We start from the raw sequence: 5,952 nt of genomic DNA on the forward strand, positions 1-5,952 counted from the left end.
CCCCCCCCGGCACCGACCACCGTCCTCCGCACGGCCGGGAGCCCGGCCCGGCCCCGCGCCCGGCGCCCCCTTCCTTTGCCTCCCCACCCTCCCTTCTTTCGCGGCGCCGGCCCGGCCCGGCCCCGGCCTCAGCCCCGACTCCTGCGGCCGGGCCTAGCGCCGCCGCCGCCGCCGCTGCCCTCCCTCGCCCGGCTGCGCCGCCCGCCGCTCCCTCCTCACACAGCCCCACCGAGCCAGCGACGAGCCGGCGCAACCCAACCCGCTGCCGCCGAAAACAAGCTCTGACTGACAGCCGCCGCCGCCAGTGGGAGAGGGCGGCGGGCGGCGGGGGCGGGCCCAGGCCGGCGGGGCGGGGCGCGGCGGCCAACGGGAGCGCAAAGTTCGGTTGGCCGGCGGCGGGGGAGGGCGCTGGGACGCGCGTTCCCAGAGCGGGGCGGGGCCGCCGGGCATTGTGGGACGGTGGCGGACCGGGGCGGGCCGGGGCTAGGCGGCGGCCGGGACGGTGGGCCCGGGGGCGTCGGCGCAGAGAAGCGCCGAGCTGGTGCCCCCTCCCCCCCTCGCCCCTTCCCGGCTCGCTGCGGGCCCGCGGCCTGGCCTCGCCGGACGCTGTGTCGGCGGCGCAGGGCGGGCCCCGCGGCCTTGGGGGCCTGGTGGCACTTCCCGTACGTCCCGGGACCCGCCCGCCGCTCGGGATGCCCTGCGCCGCCCCGGCGGAGCCAGCCCGGCCTGGCCCTTGCTCGGGGGAGGGCCTGCCTCAGCTGTAGGCCCCGTCGCCCCAGCCGGCCCGGCCTCCCTGTGCCGCCCACGGCTGCGGCAGTCCTCGATGCGGAGGAAAATCCCGAGGCACACAAGCGCCAGCCCTGCGCTCCCAGGCTCTGGCGGCCGCCGGCTCCTCGCCTGCATCCTGCCGGAGATGAGCCAGACAGGGGCAGAACCTGTCGGCCAAACTCTCCCGAGTGCCTCCTCCGAGCCATCCCTCCCTCTGCGTCTCTCCAGGCAGGGGTCTCTCAGAGGCGTCTTGAACCCCAGGTTCCCCTTTGCTCCTTACTAGCTCCCTGTTGCCCTACGACTCTGAGCTGCAGCCTGATGCATCCCGTTCAAGCCAGAGCCAGTGGAGCTTTTAGCTACCTTTCTGAGCAACCCCACCGTGTCCCACAGGAACCTGCCCCAGCAGATCTGCCACCTGGACTCTCCCACCCCACTGGTGAGCATTTCAGCTGAGTTCCATCCCAGTAACCTCAGGACTATTTTCCTTCAGTCAGGCATTGGCCCCAGCACAGTGAACAGGGGCTGGAGACCCGGTACAGGGTGCCCCAGCCAGCCACATGCTCTCCCCAGAGGCTTCCATACACAAAGACAGAACTCTGGAAATTCAGAATATTCTTTTTTTTCCCCCCGTCCCAAATCACACAGCAGCAGATTCTGCCAAAATCCACATCTCCCACCTCCCTTTCAGATGGATACCAGGGCTCCAGCTGCTGCAAGCTGTCCTGGGATGGTGGAGCATCTTGCATCCACGAGACCCCCTCCATCCCAGCCCTGTGGATCCTCAAGTGCTTTAGTGCATGCATTTCAAGTCACTCCTCCCAGAAAGAGCAGGCAAAGACCTCTGCACATTCCATATGGCAGGTAAACAGAACCACACTTCCTTTTCCAAAGGAGAAGTCTCTTCCCAGCTTCCTCTCCCCCTCTTGTCTCGCTTTCTCCTGCTCCATCTGCTATTTCTTTGTCTCACTTTCAAGTTCCCTAACCCTTCACAGTTTAGCCACTCTCTTGTTCTGCTTTTTGCAGGTGCTTTGGCATCCTCATGGACACCCAGCTCCACCACTGCCCATTTTGTCTGCTTGCAGTGTGTCCCCACACCTCCTGGGCTGGGCTCACTCGCCTTTCCTGGTCTCCCCTGCCTGGAGGTCTGTATGCAACCAGGCTTTTTGATGGTCCAAGGCATGACTGAGCTGTTCTATACCTGTCCTACTTGTTACCTGCCTAGCTTGTGGCACAGTGTGCCAAGTCCCTACCTCATGGCAGTCTGGCTGATACAGGAACACAAGACACTCACAAACAACAGGTTCTGGTTTCCACTTCAATTCCACCTGCTCCTCATATACCTGTGCTATTCCCCCATCAGCTCTTGGCCTCAATTAAAAGATAACTTCCACCCCTCCAGTGGCATCTCCATAGTTCGGCCTTTCACAGCATCAAAACTCACCTCACCTTCATGTGTCCTTGTACTTTCTCTTCCAGATGTCCCACAGCTGAGAGAGGACTGTTAGTGCCTCCTGACTGATCTCTGGTGAGGGAGGTGCAGTCGTTTTGCTTTGGCAGCCAAAAATTCTTCTGCAGAAGCACTCAGGACATCCAGAACTGAAGTCACAGAGGGGTGCTCAAGTGCCACAACCTCCTGCCCTTTGGAACTCTGGATGGTGCTGAAGGAGGCAGGAAGGCTTAAGTTCCTGTAACCCCTGCAACAGTGCTCTGACCTCAGGCAAGCCACTCAACCTCTTTACACGTCCTCAGGCTGCAAGTGCAAGCTAGATACTGTCTCAGGAGCATGCTAAAGAGTCACCCAGTCAGGATTGCTAGGCTGCTTTGATCCACAAGGTGCTACATGCTGGAGGCTGTTTTGATTCCCTTCCCCTAGGCAGGATTAAAATCTGAAGGCCAGAAGATCCTGAGGAAGCTCTCACATCTTGCCCCCAGAATTAAGATGGAGCAATATTTGCATCCACCCTGTGGACCACTTGCTTGGTTCCTGCTGACAGGCATCACTTCTGATGACTCCAGGTCAAGCTATCCATCCAAGAGGAACAGAACTGCTAACCTCCAAGCAGCAATAGTCTGTTCTACCCTTCCCCTTCTGCCCTAATAGAAGAGTTTGGGTGCTCAGAGGCCTCACCTAGAAAACAGGTCTGGGATTTCCCCTCAGCTTCATCACCAGTGTGCTGTGCAGTTCCCTAAGCCTCAACAGGGCTGCTGTGTCTGTAGCCTCAGATGTTCCTCTTCCCTCAGTCATCTGTCAGCAGATGTCACTGACTCCCAGGCATCCTCCCCAGTCCCCTCAGAGCGGCAGCTGCTTGCCTCATCTGTCTCTCCCACCCCACCTCTCTTCTCCAGCAGGCTGGCAAGGGGCACAAGACAGGGGAGGGGAGGGGAGTGGGGTGGAAACCCATGTGGGGTTTTGTGGCTTCTCAGGCTTTCCAGGAAGGACTTAATGAGGAAGATTTTCCAGCAAGCTGATCCTGAACATGTCAGGCAACTTCACAGCAGCTCTTTTTCCACAGCTCCACATTTGCAGCAGTTAATATTAAGCACCAAATAAATAAACAAATAACTGAGCCCATCCATTTCTAGAGGCAGGTCCCTGCCCTTGTAAAGGCTCTGCAGTCACTGAGCCCATCAGGGTGCACCCACACTTTGCTGGAAAGCATTGCAGCCACTTCAAAGCCCCATCCCCTTCCTTCACTCTGGCCCCCATTTGAGTTCCAGATGTGGGAGAGCAGAGGAGAGCAGGGGACAGCCCAGCTGCATTCTGCTGCAGCTGCCTATCAACAAACCCTAATTGAGAAACATTTCCATTGCCTGGAAAACAAACAAACAAACAAACAAACAAAAGGCAGCTGGCAAGCAGGCTGTGAGAAATGATTCTGCACCTCAGGGCAGAAACCAGGTGCTTGGAGCCCAGGATCCCAGATCAGCTGCACACATCCACACAGGGATCTTCTGGAAGCCAAGCACATGCCCCCTTCCTGCAGGTACCTTGCTGAATCAGGACCCTGATCTTCTGCTGTGTGATTCTTTGGTAAGCTGAAGAACCAATCCCTTCAGCTGCTGGAGAGAATTAGTTGCCCCCAGTTCACCTTTCAGCTGGGCTTTCAGCAGCAGAGGTGGTGCAGGGTTATGGATCCCTCCTCACAACTTTCTGTCAGCTGGAAGGGCCTTGCTTCCTATCATCTTTATACCTTCCAGCTGCTGGAAGAATGCAGTGTGGGATCCCAGTCCTTGATGTGTCTCTCTCCAGGAAATGACAGTGCCATGGAGCAGAGCTAGAACCCTCATTCCCCAGCTCAGGAGGTGTCCAGTGATAGTTATCCCTCCCCAGGAAGCAGGTGAGGAGCATTGCTCAGTCAGAAATGGCTCAGTCTGACAGCAAGAACAAAACACAGGGGGAACATCACCAAAAAGGCAGGGGGAGAAAGCAGAGAGGTGGTCTGCAAGTGAGGAGAGCAAGCCAGCAAGGACACAGGCACGTTCCTGCCATGGCCTTTGCCAGGGGGCACCCACTGGCTGCTGCCAGCCCTGCACAAACATGGCAGCTGACACCAGGGTGTCACAGAATCACAGAGCTGGTTCAGTTGAAAGGGACCTCCAAGACCATTGGGTCAAACCATCAACCTAACCCCACCATGGCGACTAAACCATGTCCCAAAGTGCCATGGCCACTTCAGGTTTCTTGAACACCCCCAGGGATGGGGACTCCACCACCTCCCTGGGCAGCCTGTGCCAAGCCCTGACCGCTCTGGCAGTAATGAGGTCTCCCCTCAGCCTCTCCTTCTCCAGACTAAACACCCCCAGCTCCCTCAGCTGCTCCTCACCAGCCCTGTTCTCCAGACCCTTCTCCAGCTCTCTTGCCCTTCTCTGAACCCACTCCAGCACTTCAATATCTTGCAGTGAGGGGCCCAAAACCGAAGGCAGTACTCAAGCTGTGACCTCGCCAGTGCCCAGTCCAGGAGGACAATCCCTGCCCTGCTCCTGCCCGGCCGCACCACTGCTGATCCAGGCCAGCCTGCTGGGGGCCACCTGGCCACACCGCTGGTTCGTCTTCTGCCCCCCAGCTCCTTTTCTGCTGGACCAGAAGCGAAGCCTCTTCTCCCCCGCCCCAAGGCCGGTCTCGCCGCCCGGGCTCCCCCGGGAGATGACCGGGGCGGGGGCGCAGGCGGGGCCGCGCTCGGCAGAGGGCAGCAGCGGAGCGGAGCCGCTCCCGGCGCCGGGCTCCCCCCGCACCGCTCCGTAGCGAGTGGCCGGGGCCGAGCGCCCACCGCCCCCGGGACCCCCCTCGGCTCTCAGGACCGCACGGTCGCTTCCAGAGCGCCGCACAGCCCCGACCCTGCCCGGGGAAGGGTGGCAGAACCGGGGCGATAGGATCCATCGCTATGCCCTGGTCACCCCCAGGACCACATCCATGGAATCACAGAAGAGACCACCGAGTCCAACCATCAACCTAACACCACCAGGGCCCCTAAACCATGTCCCCCCGACGTGCCATGGCTACATGTTTCTTAAAATCCCCCAGGGATGGGGTCTCCACCACCTCCCTGGGCAGCCTGTGCCAATCCCTGACCACTCCTGCAGCAAAGAAAGTTTTCCTGATCCAACCTAACCCTCCCCTGGCACAACTTCAGGCCATTTCCTCTTGTTCTATCACCTGATGCTAGGGAGAAGAGACTAATCCTCACCTCACTGCAGCCTCCTTTCAGGAAGCTGTAGAGAGCAATGAGGTCTCCTCTCAGCCTCCTCTTCTCCAGACTGAGCAGCCCCAGCTCCCTCACAGCTGCTTCTCCCAAGGCCTGTTCTCCAAGCCCTTTGCCAGCTTCTTGGCCCTTCTCTGGACCTGTTCCAGCCTCTCAATCTCCTTCTTGAAGTGAGAGGCCCAAAATTGAACCCAAAGATCCCTTGACACTAGGGAGAAGAGACCATCAGGCATCACCACCTGCTCTGTGGACACTGACCAGGGACTGGGGAACCTACTGACCAGGGACTGGGGAACCTACTGACCAGGGTGCCCCCAGCCAGCTGTGTGCTTCCCAGGCCCTCATGCAGCTTCCCAGAGCCAGTAACCCAGTTCAGCCCTTTCAGGCCCACCCAGGAGGCTGGCGAGCTGTGTCCCCCCCGCAGCTCCACACTGCAGGTCAGAGCCACACAGCAGCTCTCTGCTGCCTGCTGGGATGGAAAGCT

The 5,952-nt window shown here is 59.7% G+C and overlaps 1 long non-coding RNA gene across 1 annotated transcript; it reads left to right on the plus strand.

The window, feature by feature from the left end:
• Positions 1 to 616: 616 nt before the first annotated feature.
• Positions 617 to 2,130, plus strand: LOC137457674 (uncharacterized). Its single transcript, XR_010991384.1, has 3 exons — positions 617 to 1,204; positions 1,457 to 1,629; positions 1,792 to 2,130. It is a non-coding gene; the product is annotated as an uncharacterized lncRNA (long non-coding RNA).
• The last annotated feature ends 3,822 nt before the right edge of the window (positions 2,131 to 5,952 follow it).

This window comes from Melanerpes formicivorus, unplaced genomic scaffold, assembly GCF_026170545.1.
Source record: "Melanerpes formicivorus ecotype bairdi unplaced genomic scaffold, bMelFor1.0.p_v2 SCAF_187, whole genome shotgun sequence".
Lineage (NCBI taxonomy): Eukaryota > Metazoa > Chordata > Aves > Piciformes > Picidae > Melanerpes > Melanerpes formicivorus.